The 14,095-nt window shown below is 45.8% G+C and overlaps 1 protein-coding gene across 1 annotated transcript in view; it reads right to left on the bottom strand.

The window, feature by feature from the left end:
* The window catches only part of map3k3 (mitogen-activated protein kinase kinase kinase 3), a 161,020-nt gene extending 147,722 nt beyond the window's left edge, over positions 1-13,298 (bottom strand). Inside the window, exon 1 of the mRNA XM_085966637.1 lies at positions 12,952-13,298. The gene's annotated coding sequence lies outside the window, so the exon portion shown is untranslated. The remainder of the gene's footprint in view (positions 1-12,951) is intronic.
* Positions 13,299-14,095: the final 797 nt, after the last annotated feature.

The raw sequence follows: 14,095 nt of genomic DNA, 5'->3' as shown, positions 1-14,095 counted from the left end.
GCTTCAGAACATCACACTTTTAATAAGAAATCTGTTAACTGACAGATCTGGAATTTATTCCACCGCCAGAAACACAAATTAATTTGCAGTTTCCTAGACAATCCCTTGAATAAAAGGTCCAAGAGACAAATTATAGGTGGAACTGTGAAAAATATATCAGGAGACTGGACCTTTCTTTCCAAGAAAGTGCCACCAAATCTGAAGTAAATACATTTTGTGCACTTGATTACAAGACTTGTATGACAAGAGGTTCAAATCTAATCATTGACTATAATGGGGGTCATAACTTCAGACTGGTCTGAAAGTTGATCCAGACCATTTAACGCCAAGAAGGTTCATTATTAGCTGGAGATGCACAGTGCTCCGCCACTAGCAAGTTTTCCCAGGGCCAAAAAGGACTCCAGATCAGCGATGCGGTCAAACTGAAGTCGCCCCCTTGCTACCGAAGCCAAAGGAGTTGCTCTGGGACACTCCCCATCTTGAAAAGCACAAAGCAACATGCCAGGGAGCAGAAAATCCAATCTGGTGAAGTCCCCTTGGAGGCAAAACTTTTGATGTTTTCAAAAATGCTCAGGTTTATAACACATGTACAGTATATGTATTTTTTTAATTACTTGGGGAAAACGGAGTAAAATATAAACTCTCTAGATTTTCCTTCCCCCTTCAATGGCCTTGGCGTGCCCACAGAAGCACTGCTACACCCAGTGCACAGCCAGATACACAACAAGACGTCGCCAACACTTGCAGGCAGGAGGGTCAAGCTTAGGTGGTCCTGCACAGTGTTGCTTCAAGTTGTGTCCTCTGCCCCTCCTAGCCATTGTGCTAACCTGATCTTGGCTCAGGACAGTTCAGAGCATCTCTCCTATACCCGGTGTTCTTGGAGAGTCACAATTGTCAAGCGTCCAGAAGTCCGAGGTGCTTGGTTCTGGGAATAGAGATCAGCTGGCAGGCAGCACATTAAGCATTAGCCGCATTAGCCACCTGGGTCACGTCATGGACCTTTAGCTTCCCTCAACCCATCCGAAAGCATATGCTCAATGGGCCAGAAATTCGGGTCCTCACGGGTGAGTACGCGCTGTGTACTCACGCGTAGGGCCAACAAAAGTGTCGGTTTCGTGCATGCGCGGGAAACCGGTACTTCCGTTCCCTTGAAAGAAGGAGTTCGGAGGTCAAACGCGTGCGCCCGAGAGGCAGCGCGTACGCCTGGAATTTGCGTTTTTTTTTTACAAGTTTCTCCGTGCGGGTAAGTCCCTAGCAGCTATGCATAAAAAAAAGCAGTCGCAAGGCTTGCTTTTAACAAGGCAAGAGGTTAATTAAGTAAAATTTAAACATTTTTTCCCACAGGTTTATCATTTTAAAAAATACTTTAAAGAAACGGAAGTATATTTTTAGCCCCATTAAAAACTTCAAATAATTTTTTCAAAAATTAACTATTTTAAACAAAAATTAAAATTTATGTAATTTATAATTATTTTAAAAATTATTTGAAGTTTTAGTTCGGTTTTGGGGCCGATCTCTACTCATAGATTTGACAGGTCTTCCTGTCAAATTTATGAATGGAGATTCCCTGCTACGATTGGCTCCCCATGGCCCACGTGATCCATGGGGAAGCTCTGAACTGGGATACGCAAGCGCTGCGTGCCGGCAGCTGGAGGAGGCCCAGGATCAGAATCCCACGCGGGCCCACAGCACAACGGCAGGCGCGCTATGTAAGTGCAGGTCAGGGGCTTGCACCCACGGGAAGCCTCCGACCCGAATTTCTAGCCCATTAACTACTTCTGCTGAATGCCAGTCGATGAGCATTTGCCCCAAGTGAGTGGGTATCAGGCTTTCCCCACCACAAGGGAGCACAAGCAGGTTTACAAAGACATACAGGTAGAGCAATTCTGAAACTTCCCTTCATGAGAGGAGGACTGTGCAGGTTGGTAAATTGTTACATTCTTTGCACCAGGCATGTATTGAAGCCAAAACTGAGCTGTACATTTTCATACTGGGGTCTTCAGGCAGGTTTCCCATCTTTATAAAGGTAACAGAGCTTCAGTTTTCAAGTTGAATTTGTTTAACCTGGCTTTGGTGCCCAGATGACATGTTAAACATTCAACTGGCCCCAGTTCCCCGACTCCTTCTACTGCTCCATTCGAACTGATCAACAATTGAGGAAGGATGTTCTTGCCATGGAGGGAGTGCAGTGAAGATTCACCAGGCTGATACCTGGGATGGCAAGAATGACGTGTGAGGAGAGATTGGGTCGATTGGGCTTATACTCACTGGAGTTTAGAAGACTGAGAGGGGGTCTCATCGAAACTTATAAAATTCTGACAGGACTGGACAGACTAGATGCAGGAAGGATGTTCCTGATGGTCGGGGAGTCCAGAACCAGGGGTCACAGTCTAAAGATAAGGGGTAAGCCATTTAGGACAGAGATGAGGAAGAATTTCTTCACCCAGAGAGTGGTGAACCTGTGGAATTCTCTACCACAGAAGGCAGTAGAGGCCAATTCATTAAATATATTCAAGAAGGAGTTAGATATATTTCTTAAGGCTAAAGGGATCAAGGGATATGGGGAGAAAGCAGGGACAGGGTACTGAATCTGGATGATCAGCCATGATCTCATTAAATGGCGGAGCAGGCTCGAGGGGCCGAATGGCCTACTCCTGCTCCTATCTTCTATGTTTCTATGTTTAATTCACAGGAGCCCAAAACTTACTTTTACTGTACAATAAGTTCAAAGCCCACCCCACTTCCCAAAGTAAATTAATAAATGCATCTCAGTCATAATCTTCAGTACAACCTATATACGTTTTCATACAAGGTAGTGGGGGCTGTAATTGGAAGTTAGACACACAGCTGCTGGTTTGTAATGGAGAAGCACGAGAAAACTTAGCAAACCATAATGGACCCCCAAAGTTGGAGAATACAGCAAGCAGGGAATCAGCGCCGAGTCTTTACTGCCCCTTCCGTTCCGGCTTCTGTACTTTACATTTCGCTCATAAGTACATTGTAAATCTTTACAGTCTTGAGAGCACTGGCCTGATCCAAGAACATAAGAAATAGGAGGAGTCGGCCACTCGGCCCCTCGAGCCTGCTCCACCATTCAATAAGATCATGGCTGATCTTCTACCTCATCTCCACTTTCCTGCACTATCCCCATATCCCTTGATTCCCTTAATATCCAAAAATCTATCGATCTCTGTCTTGAATATACTCAACGACTGAGCCTCCACAGCCCTCTGGGGTAGAGAATTCCAAAGATTCTCCACCCTCTGAGTGAAGAAATTCCTCCTCATCTCAGTCCTAAATAGCCGACCCCTTATTCTGAGACTGTGATCCCTGGTTCTAGACTCCCCAGCCAGGGGAAACATCCTCCCTGCATCTACCCTGTCAAACCTGTAAGAATGTTGTATGTTTCAATGAGATCACCTCTCATTCTTCTAAACTCTAGTGAATATAGGCCTAGTCTACTCAATCTCTCCTCATAGGACAATCCCCCATCCCAGGAACCAGTCTGGTGAACCTTTGTTACACTCCCTCTATGGCAAGTATATCCTTCCTTAGGTAAGGAGACCAAAACTGTACACAATACTCCAGGTGTGGTCTCACCGGGGCCCTATATAACTGCAGCAAGACATCTTTACTCTTATACTCAAATCATCTTGTAATAAAGGCCAACATACCCTAATTGCTTGCTGTACCTGCATGTTAACTTTCAGTGATTCGTGTACAAGGACACCCAGGTCCCTCTGAACACCAACATTTCCCAATCTCTCACCATTTAAAAATACGCTGCTTTTCTATTTTTCCTACCAAAGTGGATAACTTCACATTTCTCCACATTATATTCCATTTGCTATGTTCTTGCCCATTCACTAAGCCTGTCTATATCCCCTTGAAGCCTCCTTGCATCCTCCTCACAACTTACATTCCCACCCAGCTTTGTATCATCAGCAAACTTGGATATATTACATTTGGTCCCCTCATCCAAATCATTGATGTAGATTGTGAATAGCTGAGGCCCAAGCACTGATCCTTGTGGTACCCCACTAGTTACAGCCTGCCAACCTGAAAATGACCCATTTATTCCTACCGTTGTTTTCTGTCCGTTAACCAATCCTCAATCCATGCGAGTATATTACCACCAATTCCATGCGTCCTAATTTTGTTCAATAATCTCGTGTGGCACCTTATCAAATGCCTTCTGAAAATCCAAATATACCACATCCACTGGTTCCCCTTATCTATTGTGCTACAGGAAACTTTGGTTTATCCGGAGGTTAACTGTCTGGAATGCTCGAGCCACCGGCAAAAATCAGGAGCCGTTTCGTTAGGTTTTTTTTCTTTTCGTTGCTTTTTTTTCCCACCAGTCAGGCTCTGCAAGGTCTCGCTGAAGCTGTTGCTAAGCTACAGAGACGCTTGCAAGGTACGGCCGACTGTTTAGAAGCTGTTGCTAAGCAACAGGGTTCGTTGCCAGATACGGAGCTCAAAATCTCTGTAGGTTTGTCCGGCAATTTTGATGGGACGGCAACAGCTCAGTCCCGTCGGTGCCGGATAGCACAAAGTTTCCTGTAGTTATAATCTCAAAAATCTAAGATTCGTCAAACACGATTTCCCGTTCATAAATCTCTGTTGACTCTGCCCAATCCTATTGTTATTTTCTAAGTGCCCTCGGTCTCTAGGTATGTCTTTGATAATGTTCAGAAAACTTTTTTGTAAATTGCTTTAGCAACTGGATCTAACCCTTGACTCCAAAGAGCCTCCTCACATCTTGAGCATCACATCAGAACTCGTTTCAGCCCTTAACTAACAAGCAAATGTATTTTACAGATAAACAAGTGAATATATATCAGTACTTTAATATATCCAATTATACTAACCAGCTCTTTGAAAGGCAAACAGTAAATGGTCACAATTCAAGTGCTAAGCTATTATTTTATAATTTACCTTTGTATAGGAGGTACTGTTTCCTTAATGTAATCTTTCAAACTACAGGAATGAAACTGGCCTAATCCATCTTTCTGAAGGTTCCAACCAACTCTACTTGGCTCAACTCAAATTGATGAAGGGTTTCAGCTCATTAAATACCCCTTAAAATATGAGCCTGGGCTTCCTGGATTTGAGCAAGTCAGCCACATGCAAAAGAAACAGTGAGTCATATACAAAACTGAGCAAGTTACAAAGTACACTTTTGTTTGAACATGGAGATCCTGCCTCAAATGCAGATTGCATGCTCACAACACCTCTGTTGTGTCTGCAAACATAACCTTCCTGATGTTACTCACTATCAATTAACCCTCCCATTCCCACTTCATCTCCATCTTTGACCTGTTGCATTGTTCCAAGCGAGCTCAATGTAAGCTTCAAGAACAGCATCTCATCTTTCTCCTGTGCACTTTGCAGACCTCTGATCGAAACGGACATTGACTTCAGCAATTTTAGAACTTAGCTATCTCTCCACTTTCGAAGAAACAGGGGATGCTGGAGATGCACAGTGGATCCAGTGGCATCTGGGGAGAGGGAGGTAGGTTACCATTTTGGGGATGGACCTCAACAACAACAAATTATATTTATATAGCGCCTTTAATGTCGTTAAAACGTCCCAAGGCACTTCACAGGAGCGTTATCAAACAACATGTGCCACCGAGCCACACATGATGATATTAGGACGACTAACCAAAAGCATGGTCAGAGGTAGGTTTTAAGGAGGAGGGGTAGAGAGGTGGGGAGGTTTAGGGAGGGAATTCCAGAGCTTAAAGTCTGGACAACTGAAGGCACGGGCGTCAATGGTGGGGCGATGAAAATCAGAGCTGCGCAAGAGGCCTGAGTTGGAGGAGCACAGAAATCTCGGCGGGTTGTAGTGCTGGAAGAGGTTACAGAGATAGGGAGGGACAAGGCCGTGGAGGAATTTGAAAACAAGGATGAAAATGTTTTAATTGAGGCATTGCCGGACCGGGAGCCAATGTAGATCAGCAAGCACAGGGGCGATAGGTGAACAAGACTTGTTGTGAGTTAGGATCTGGGCAGAAAATCAGATAGAAGTCAAGTATCAAGAATGCTGATGCCCATCATAGAGGGGAGTTACGTAGAATGACATGGAAATAGGCCGTTAGGCCCAAGCAGTCTGCATTGGTGTTCGTCGTCCACAGACATTCCTAATCCCACGCCCCTGTCCTGCTCCCCCTTTCCTTCAACCACCCATCTAACCGATTCTTAAACATTGACGCGGTCTCTGCTTCAATCACCAACACTGCTCGTGCATTTCACACCTCACCACCGCTGGTGTAAATAGGTTTCTCCTGTTCTCGGATCTAAATCTCTTACATTTAATCTTGTATCCATGTCCCCTTGTCTCCGCGCTCCTCCAATTCTGGCCTCTTGTGCATCCCTGATTTTCAACGCTCCACCATCGGCGGCCGTGCCTTCAGCCGCCTGGGCCCCGAGCGCTGGGATTTCCTCTCTAAACCGCTCTACCTCTTGCTCCTCCTTTAAGGCGCTCCTTAAAACCTAGCTCTTTGTCTAAGTTTTTGGTCACTTGTCCTAATATCTCCTTATGTGTCTAGGTGTCAAACTTTGTTTGATAATGCTCTTCTGAAGCACCTTGGGCCTACACAGGTAGGAGTTTAGAAGAGGGAAAGGTGATCTCATTGAAACATACAAGATTCTGAGGAGTATTGACAGGGTAGATGCTGAGAGGTTGTTTCCCCTGGCTGGAGTCTGGAACCGGGGGGCATAGTCTCAGGATATGGGGTCGGCCATTTAAGACTGAGATGAGGAGAAATTTCTTCACTCAGTGGGTTGTGAATTTTGGGGATTCTCTACCCCAAAGGGATGCTGAATCATTGAGTATATTCAAGGTTGAGATCAATAGATTTTTGGACTCTAGGGGAATCAAAGGATACGGGGATCGGGCAGGAAAGTGGAGTTGAGGTAGAAGATCAACCATGATCTTACTGAATGGCGGAGCAGGCTCGAGGGGCCGTATGGTCCACTCTGCACTTAATTCTTATGTTCTAATGGGATGTTTTACTACATTAAAGGTGCTATATAAATGCAAGAAGTTGTTGTTCTCTCCCACTGACTCTTTTGTTTAGTTCAGTCCCATTAAGGGGTTCATCTTCCAGTTTCTAGTTCTGATGAAGGGTCCACTCCTGAACCCTTAACCAGTCTTTTCCAAGATTCTGACTGAGTTTTTAAAAAAGGATCTGGTAACTACCTCACAGCACACCAGTTCTTGGTGAATTTAGTGTCTAAAGTCACATTGACACACCAGCGGTTTAGTTTGGATTCAGAGACACCAATATCCATGGGCCAGCTAGTGCCATTTATACAACTAAATCCAATTCCCTTATCCCAATATAATAGCAAAATACTGCGGATGCTGGATGATGAAGGGTCCCAGACATGAAACCTTAACTCTGTTTCTCCCTCCACGGATGCTGCCTGGCCTGCTGAGTATTTCCAGCATTTTCTGTTGTTATCCCTTATCCCAATTGCTGAACCATAGACCCAGTTGTTCGTGGGTCTACAAGTCTGTCACCAGAATAGCAGAGCTGGATTTAGTGGTGGAAACACTGCAGCCAACTCGCAAACACTGGTTGTCTGGAGTCTGAACTAAATCAGTAGCAACAGTATAAAAGCAGCTTCAAAGAGTTAGCTGTGGTACTAGCCCAGGTGATCCGAGATTTACATTTCACATTTGTATATGAAAGATGTGCGCAGTTTTGGTCGCCTTATCTGAGGAAGGATGTTCTTGCCATGGAAGGAGTTCAGTGAAGATTCACCAGGCTGATACCTGGGATGGCAGGAATGACGTATGAGGAGAGATTGGGTCGATTGGGCTTGTACTCGCTGGAGTTTAGAAGAATGAGAGGGGATCTCATTGAAACTTATAAAATTCTGACAGGACTGGACAGACTAGATGCAGGAAGCGTGTTCCCGATGGTCGGGGAGTCCAGAACCAGGGGTCACAGTCTAAGGATAAGGGGTAAGCCATTTAGGACAGAAATGAGGAGGAATTTCTTCACCCAGAGAGTGGTGAACCTGTGGAATTCTCTACCATAGAAGGCAGTAGAGGCCAATTCATTAAATATATTCAAGGAGTGGGATATATTTCTTAAGGCTAAAGGGATATGGGGAGAAAGCAGGGACAGGGTACTGAATTTGGATGATCAGCCATGATCTCATTGAATGGCGGAGCAGGCTCGAGGGGCCGAATGGCCTACTCCTGCTCCGATCTTCTATGTTTCTGTTTCTATGTGGTCCCCTTTCCAAGGCAGCAAAGTGTTCATCGGGTCCAGAGTGGTCAGGTGCAGCACTGCCATAGAAGGAGGCTGTTTCAGCCCACCTTCTCTTTTCTGCCTGTTTGCTAGAATAATCGAAAACTAATTCCTCGGCCCTGCTCTCTCTCCCCATAGTTCTGTATCTTTCACTGCTTCAAATAAATATTTATACACTTTTCCCTTAAAAGACGCAATGGGGGCTCCATGGCTGAGTTTGCATCTGATGTGCGCACGCACTTTGCAGCAGGGATTACTGAACCAGAATCAAGAGCAGGAATCTTGGCTGATCTTTCCTTAACCCAGACACACTATGATGGCAGCATCAATGTCCTGGCTCATCAGTTAACTCAACAACCCAAGCCCCTCACTTAGAACCCAGCCTGTAACTAACTCCAAGGAACCTACTATTCTACATATAAACCACCAAAACCCCTTGATTAGACTCCAGTTTATAACACGTTTCTAGGGATGTATTAAAAACAGAAAATGCTGGAAATACTCAGCAGGTCAGGCAGCATCTGTAGAGAGAGAAACAGAGCTAACGTTTCAGGTCGATGACCCTTCGTTAGAACTCTAGGGATGTATTGTTCGATAGCCAAATCCCTTAGTGTCAGGTAATTGACCATAGATTTTCATTATTCTATGTGTGGTATTAAACTTTTTTTTAAACCTGAGAAAATTCTCAGATAATAAAGCATTCCATTCAGCGGTAGACTCAGCACACGCAGCATGGGCCACAAGTCTACTGAAGGGGAAGCCAGGAAGAATCCCTGAAGGTCCCGGAAATTCCTCAAAAAACTGGAGAATGCGTGTTTTTCTCCACAGTTAATCTATCAACTTCCGTCAATTTCCTTAACACCGTGTTAAGTATAGTAATTTGCCATGTTTCATTAAAGCAGGAACTTTGGGCCTCTTATCTCAGTTGAGCTTCAAATAGATAGGAAGGCCAGGGGTTTTGGGGGGGGGGGGGGGGGGAGAGAATGGCATCCTCAGATTCTATTTGCGTTTCCCATAGGCCAATCTCCGAGTATTGATGATGGTCCGGCTCCCTACCTCTGCTCTCCTGGTTGTTGGGCAACATGGCATGGAGGGACATGCAAATAGAGAGACTGTGGGAAAACAATTTCAAATAGGAAACAACAACTGTGACTGGCAAATCACAGCCAATATTCTCAGCATGCACAGACTCCATTACTCCAGCCTGGCTCTCGTGAAACACCCTGATTTTTCTCTGTCTCCACTTCACTTTCTGTGCATCTCCTCAGCCCTGCCGTCTCTCCACTTTGTTGCTCAATACATTCCCCCTCCACATTCACTCCTTCCAGTCACTGTCTCTCTGCCCCTGGCTGCTCCCAGCTGTTTTCAGATACCGCCCCCTTCTAAAAGCATGCCTCTCCTCTTCTCTGCCTCGGCCTGCTCACGATTCCGAATCCTAACCACCATTAGGGCCGGTGCTCTCCTCCTCTCGGGCACAATCCTCTCCTCTCCAATACTTCCCCACTCTTCCCCTCCCTCTCAGTTCTTGCAGACCGCTCAACGTACTCAACAATACATCACACAACCATTTAAAAACCGCCCCACCACTGTGCTCCCTCTCTCTAAAATACTATCATACACCAGATCATCTCAATCCTTACCTCTTCCAAGATTTCAGGCTCCAGCCTCAATTCATCCAATTCTCTACCACCTCTCCCTCCCACTCCTCTTCGCACACATTCCCAATTCTGCCATCCTACCCAACTACATCCCCAGTGCTTGCAGGGCACAGACCCTCCCCACTCTTTTCACAACACCCTTCTTCACAACCATTTCCAACCTCCTGCTGGAATCACTCTTTAACACAGTGCGCTTTTTTTTTTTAAATGGGGCCATCATCAGCCCTCCCACTTCCATAGTCTTGCTGTGCTGCTGCTTCAACCAGTTAAGAGAATGACCTGGCTGTATATTCCACACTGGCTCTGCATACATACGTTAGTATATCAAGTCACATTCTGCACCAGCACTGTGTTCCGAGATTACTGTATGTTATCTAATTCTGCACTGGCTGTGCTATAGAAACATAGACATAGAAACATAGAAGATAGGAGCAGGAGTAGGCCATTCGGCCCTTCGAGCCTGCTCCGCCATTCAATGAGATCATGGCTGATCATCCAAATTCAGTACCCTGTCCCTGCCTTCTCCCCATATCCCTTGATCCCTTTAGCCTTAAGAGATATATCCAACTCTTTTTTGAATATATTGAATGAACTGGCCTCCACCGCCCTCTGTGGCAGAGAATTCCACAGGTTCACCACTCTCTGGGTGAAGAAATTCCTCCTCATTTCAGTCCTAAATGGCTTACCCCTTATCCTTAGACTATGACCCCTGGTTCTGGACTCCCCAGCCATCATAAACATCCTTCCTGCATCTAGTCTGTCCAAGCCTGACAGAATTTTATAAGTTTCGATGAGATCCCCTCTCAATCTTCTAAACTCTGAGTATAAGCCCAATCGACACAATCTCTCCTCATACGTCATTCCTGCCATCCCAGGTATCAGCCTGGTGAATCTTCGCTGCACTCCTTCCATGGCAAGAACATCCTTCCTCAGGTAAGGCGACCAAAACTGCACACAGTACTCAAGGTGCGGTCTCACCAAGGCCCTGTACAACTGTAGCAAGACATCCTTGTTCCTGTACTCGAATCCTCTCGCTACGAAGGCCAACATACCATTTGCCTTCTTAACCGCCTGCTGCACCTGCATGCTTACCTTCAGCGACTGGTGCACAAGAACACCCAGGTCTCTTTGCACTTCCCCTTCTCCCAATCTATTGCCATTCAAATAATAATCTGCCTTCCGGTTTTTGCCACCAAAGTGGATAACCTCACATTTATCCACATTATAGTGCATTTGCCATGTTTCTGCCCAATCACCCAATCTATATCCCAGTATATTCAGCACTACCTCCATCACTACATCCCACCTAATTCTGCACTGGCTCTGTATAGCTGCATCAGTATATACCACCATATTCTGTGCTTGCTTTGTATACCTGCGTTGGATATCCTTGTATATTAGACATCATTTCTGGATAGCTACATTAGCATATCCTACACTCGCTCTCTATACTCAAGTATAGTCTGGAAAATTTTGCACTGTTTCTGTAAAGCTGCATTAGAATAGCGCTGTTTACTTTTTGCCTCTCACAGGAGATTGCTTGACTGGGGTAGAGAGAGTGGATTGGTGGTGCGTGTAGATTGCACCATGTTGGATGGACCAGCCTTTTACCTGCCTTTTTTCTTATGCTCATATAGCCAGGCATATTCTGCACAAGCTCTGCCAAATTCTGTCATGGTTCTGCATACGTGTACTGATAATGTCTTGGGATATCCTACATAAGTTTTGTATATCTGCATCATATTCTGCACCAGCTCTGTAAACCTTCATTAGTATATATTGTCCAATATAGAGTCTGAATATATAAATGAGTAGATCCCAGTATATTATCTCCACACCACATTAGAATATCCACGTATATTCTGCACCTGTGCGATATACCTATATTACTTATACTAGGTCAAAATCTGTGATGGCTCTGTATAATTCTACTGGCGTATCCTGGTATATTTTCTATCAGCTCTGTTCTTGCACTATTATATCTTGGTATATGATGGTTCTTCATAGCTGATTTAGTATTTCCTGGCATATTCTGCACACCTGCATTACTATAACATGCAAAACCCCATATACCTTCATTGCTATATTCTGCATCAGCTCCGTGGTGTACTGGCATATCCTACACTAATTCCCCATATTTGTGAGGACTCTATATACCTGCATTACATGTAGGCACTTCTGGGCCTGTTCTGCATCAGGATACCAGAGTATATACTGTGCCAGCTCAGTGTACCTTCATTAATATATCTCAGATTTCCATGCCAGTTCTATACCTGTATTAGTATATCCCAGTGTATTGGCATCAGCTCTGGATATCTTCATTAGTATATCTCAGTATATTCAGTACCAGCACTATACCTATATTTGTATATATACACACCAGCACATTCTGCACTATTTCTCTATATAAATGCATTAATAATCCCTATTTATTCTGTATGCTTGCATTAGTATGTGTGATATAATCTGTGCAGGCTCTGCATATATGGATCAGTATATCAGTGTATTTGATGCCAGCTCTGTAGGTATATATATAAAAGTATATAATCTAGGATATTCTGCACCAGCTCCAAATACCAGCACTTGTATATCCTAGTAATATTTTACAGTAGCTCAGTATACTTGCATTTGGATATCCTAGTATATTCTGCACCAATTCACTATACTTGTATATCAGAAGATATTTTACACTAGTTTGGTGTACCAGTATTAACATATCCCTGCATATTCTGTACCAACTCTGTAAACTGCATTTTTATGCTCCCACCAATTCTCTAACAGTTCAGTGTACAGGCAGTCGTACAGAGTTATATACATGCATTAATCAGTCCCAGGATATTCTGCACCAGTTCCGTATACCTGCATTAGTATATCGCAGTATGTTCTGCGCCAGTTTGGTATGCATGCATTTGTGTATCCTAGAGCATTCTGCACCAGCTCAGCGTACCAGCATTAGTATATCGCAGTATGCTAGACAGCCTGAATTAGTATATCCCGTTGTATTGTGTATCAACTCGGTGTACCTGCATTTGTGTATCCTGGTCAGCTTGCTCCCGGTTGGGGTATATCCCGGTACACTAGGGCCTGCCTGTGTCTGCCGCTGCGGGCCGCGCTCTGCGTGCTCCAGGCTCCGGTTTGTCCCGGGGCACTGGGCCCCGCGCCCCTCACAGATCAGATCAGCCCCGACGCTGCGCAGCTCCCACCGTCTCCATGGCGGCTTCGAGTCGGAGGGGCCCCAGCCCCCAGATGTGCGCGAACAGGCTGCGGTGGGCCGCACGGCGGGCGAGCGCTCTTCCGGACAGACGAACGGCAGATCCCGACAGGTCCCGCTCTGGGGGGGGAGCCGCCAAACCTCTCCGCGTCACACCGCGCCTGCGCGCGTCGCACCGCAACCAGCGCCGCCGACACTTCCTGGTGCGCCTGCGCAGAGGCACCGGGCCCGGCGTCCTCCGCGGACGCGTGCGCAGCACGGTGCTCGCGGCGGCCGGCGCGTGCGCGAAAAACTTCCCGCGGTTGCCGGCGCATGCGCGGCGCGGGCAGGGTCGCAACAGCGCATGCGCCGAGCGGCCCACAGCGCCTCAGCGAGCGGGCCCGGCCCCCCTGGCCTTCTGTGTTCACCGAGTGAACGGCTTCGCTCGTTCAACAGCGGTGGGGGGAGCGGGGTCAAGCAAAATGCCTTCTGTTGCCTAGGCCCCAAGCTCTAGAACTCCCTCCCTAAACCTCTCCGCCTCGTTACCTTTATTTCCTTCTTTAAGACGCTGTTTAAAACTCACCTCTTTGACCAAGCTTTTGGTCACCTGCCCTAATTTATCCTTATGTGGATCGTGTCAAATTTTTTGTCTTAAAATATTCCTGTGCAGCGCCTTGGGACGTTTTACTACATTAAAGGTGCTATATAAATACAAGTTGTTGCTGTTGAGGGTGTGAAGCAGCTTATGATGGCGGAGAGAGGGGTTCAGAAGAACGCTGGGGCGTTATAGTGGAAGATTATGGACTCTGTGCTGGAGCAGCAGGAGGGGACGAGTGGGGTGGGGAGGAGGGTGCCAGTGGGCAGTAGCAGGTTCCCAAGTTATATCGAATTCACAGCATAGAAACAGGCCATTTGGCCCAACTGGTATCTGCTCCACACGAGTCTCTTTCCACCCTACTTCATCTCACCCAATCGCC

The sequence above is a fragment of the Somniosus microcephalus genome, chromosome 24 (assembly GCF_052327205.1).
Source record: "Somniosus microcephalus isolate GS21.2 chromosome 24, FLI_Smic_1.0, whole genome shotgun sequence".
NCBI classification, from domain to species: Eukaryota; Metazoa; Chordata; class Chondrichthyes; order Squaliformes; family Somniosidae; genus Somniosus; species Somniosus microcephalus.
The sequence above is the reverse complement of the archived record's forward strand: the minus strand, read 5'-3'. Positions and strand labels throughout refer to the sequence as shown.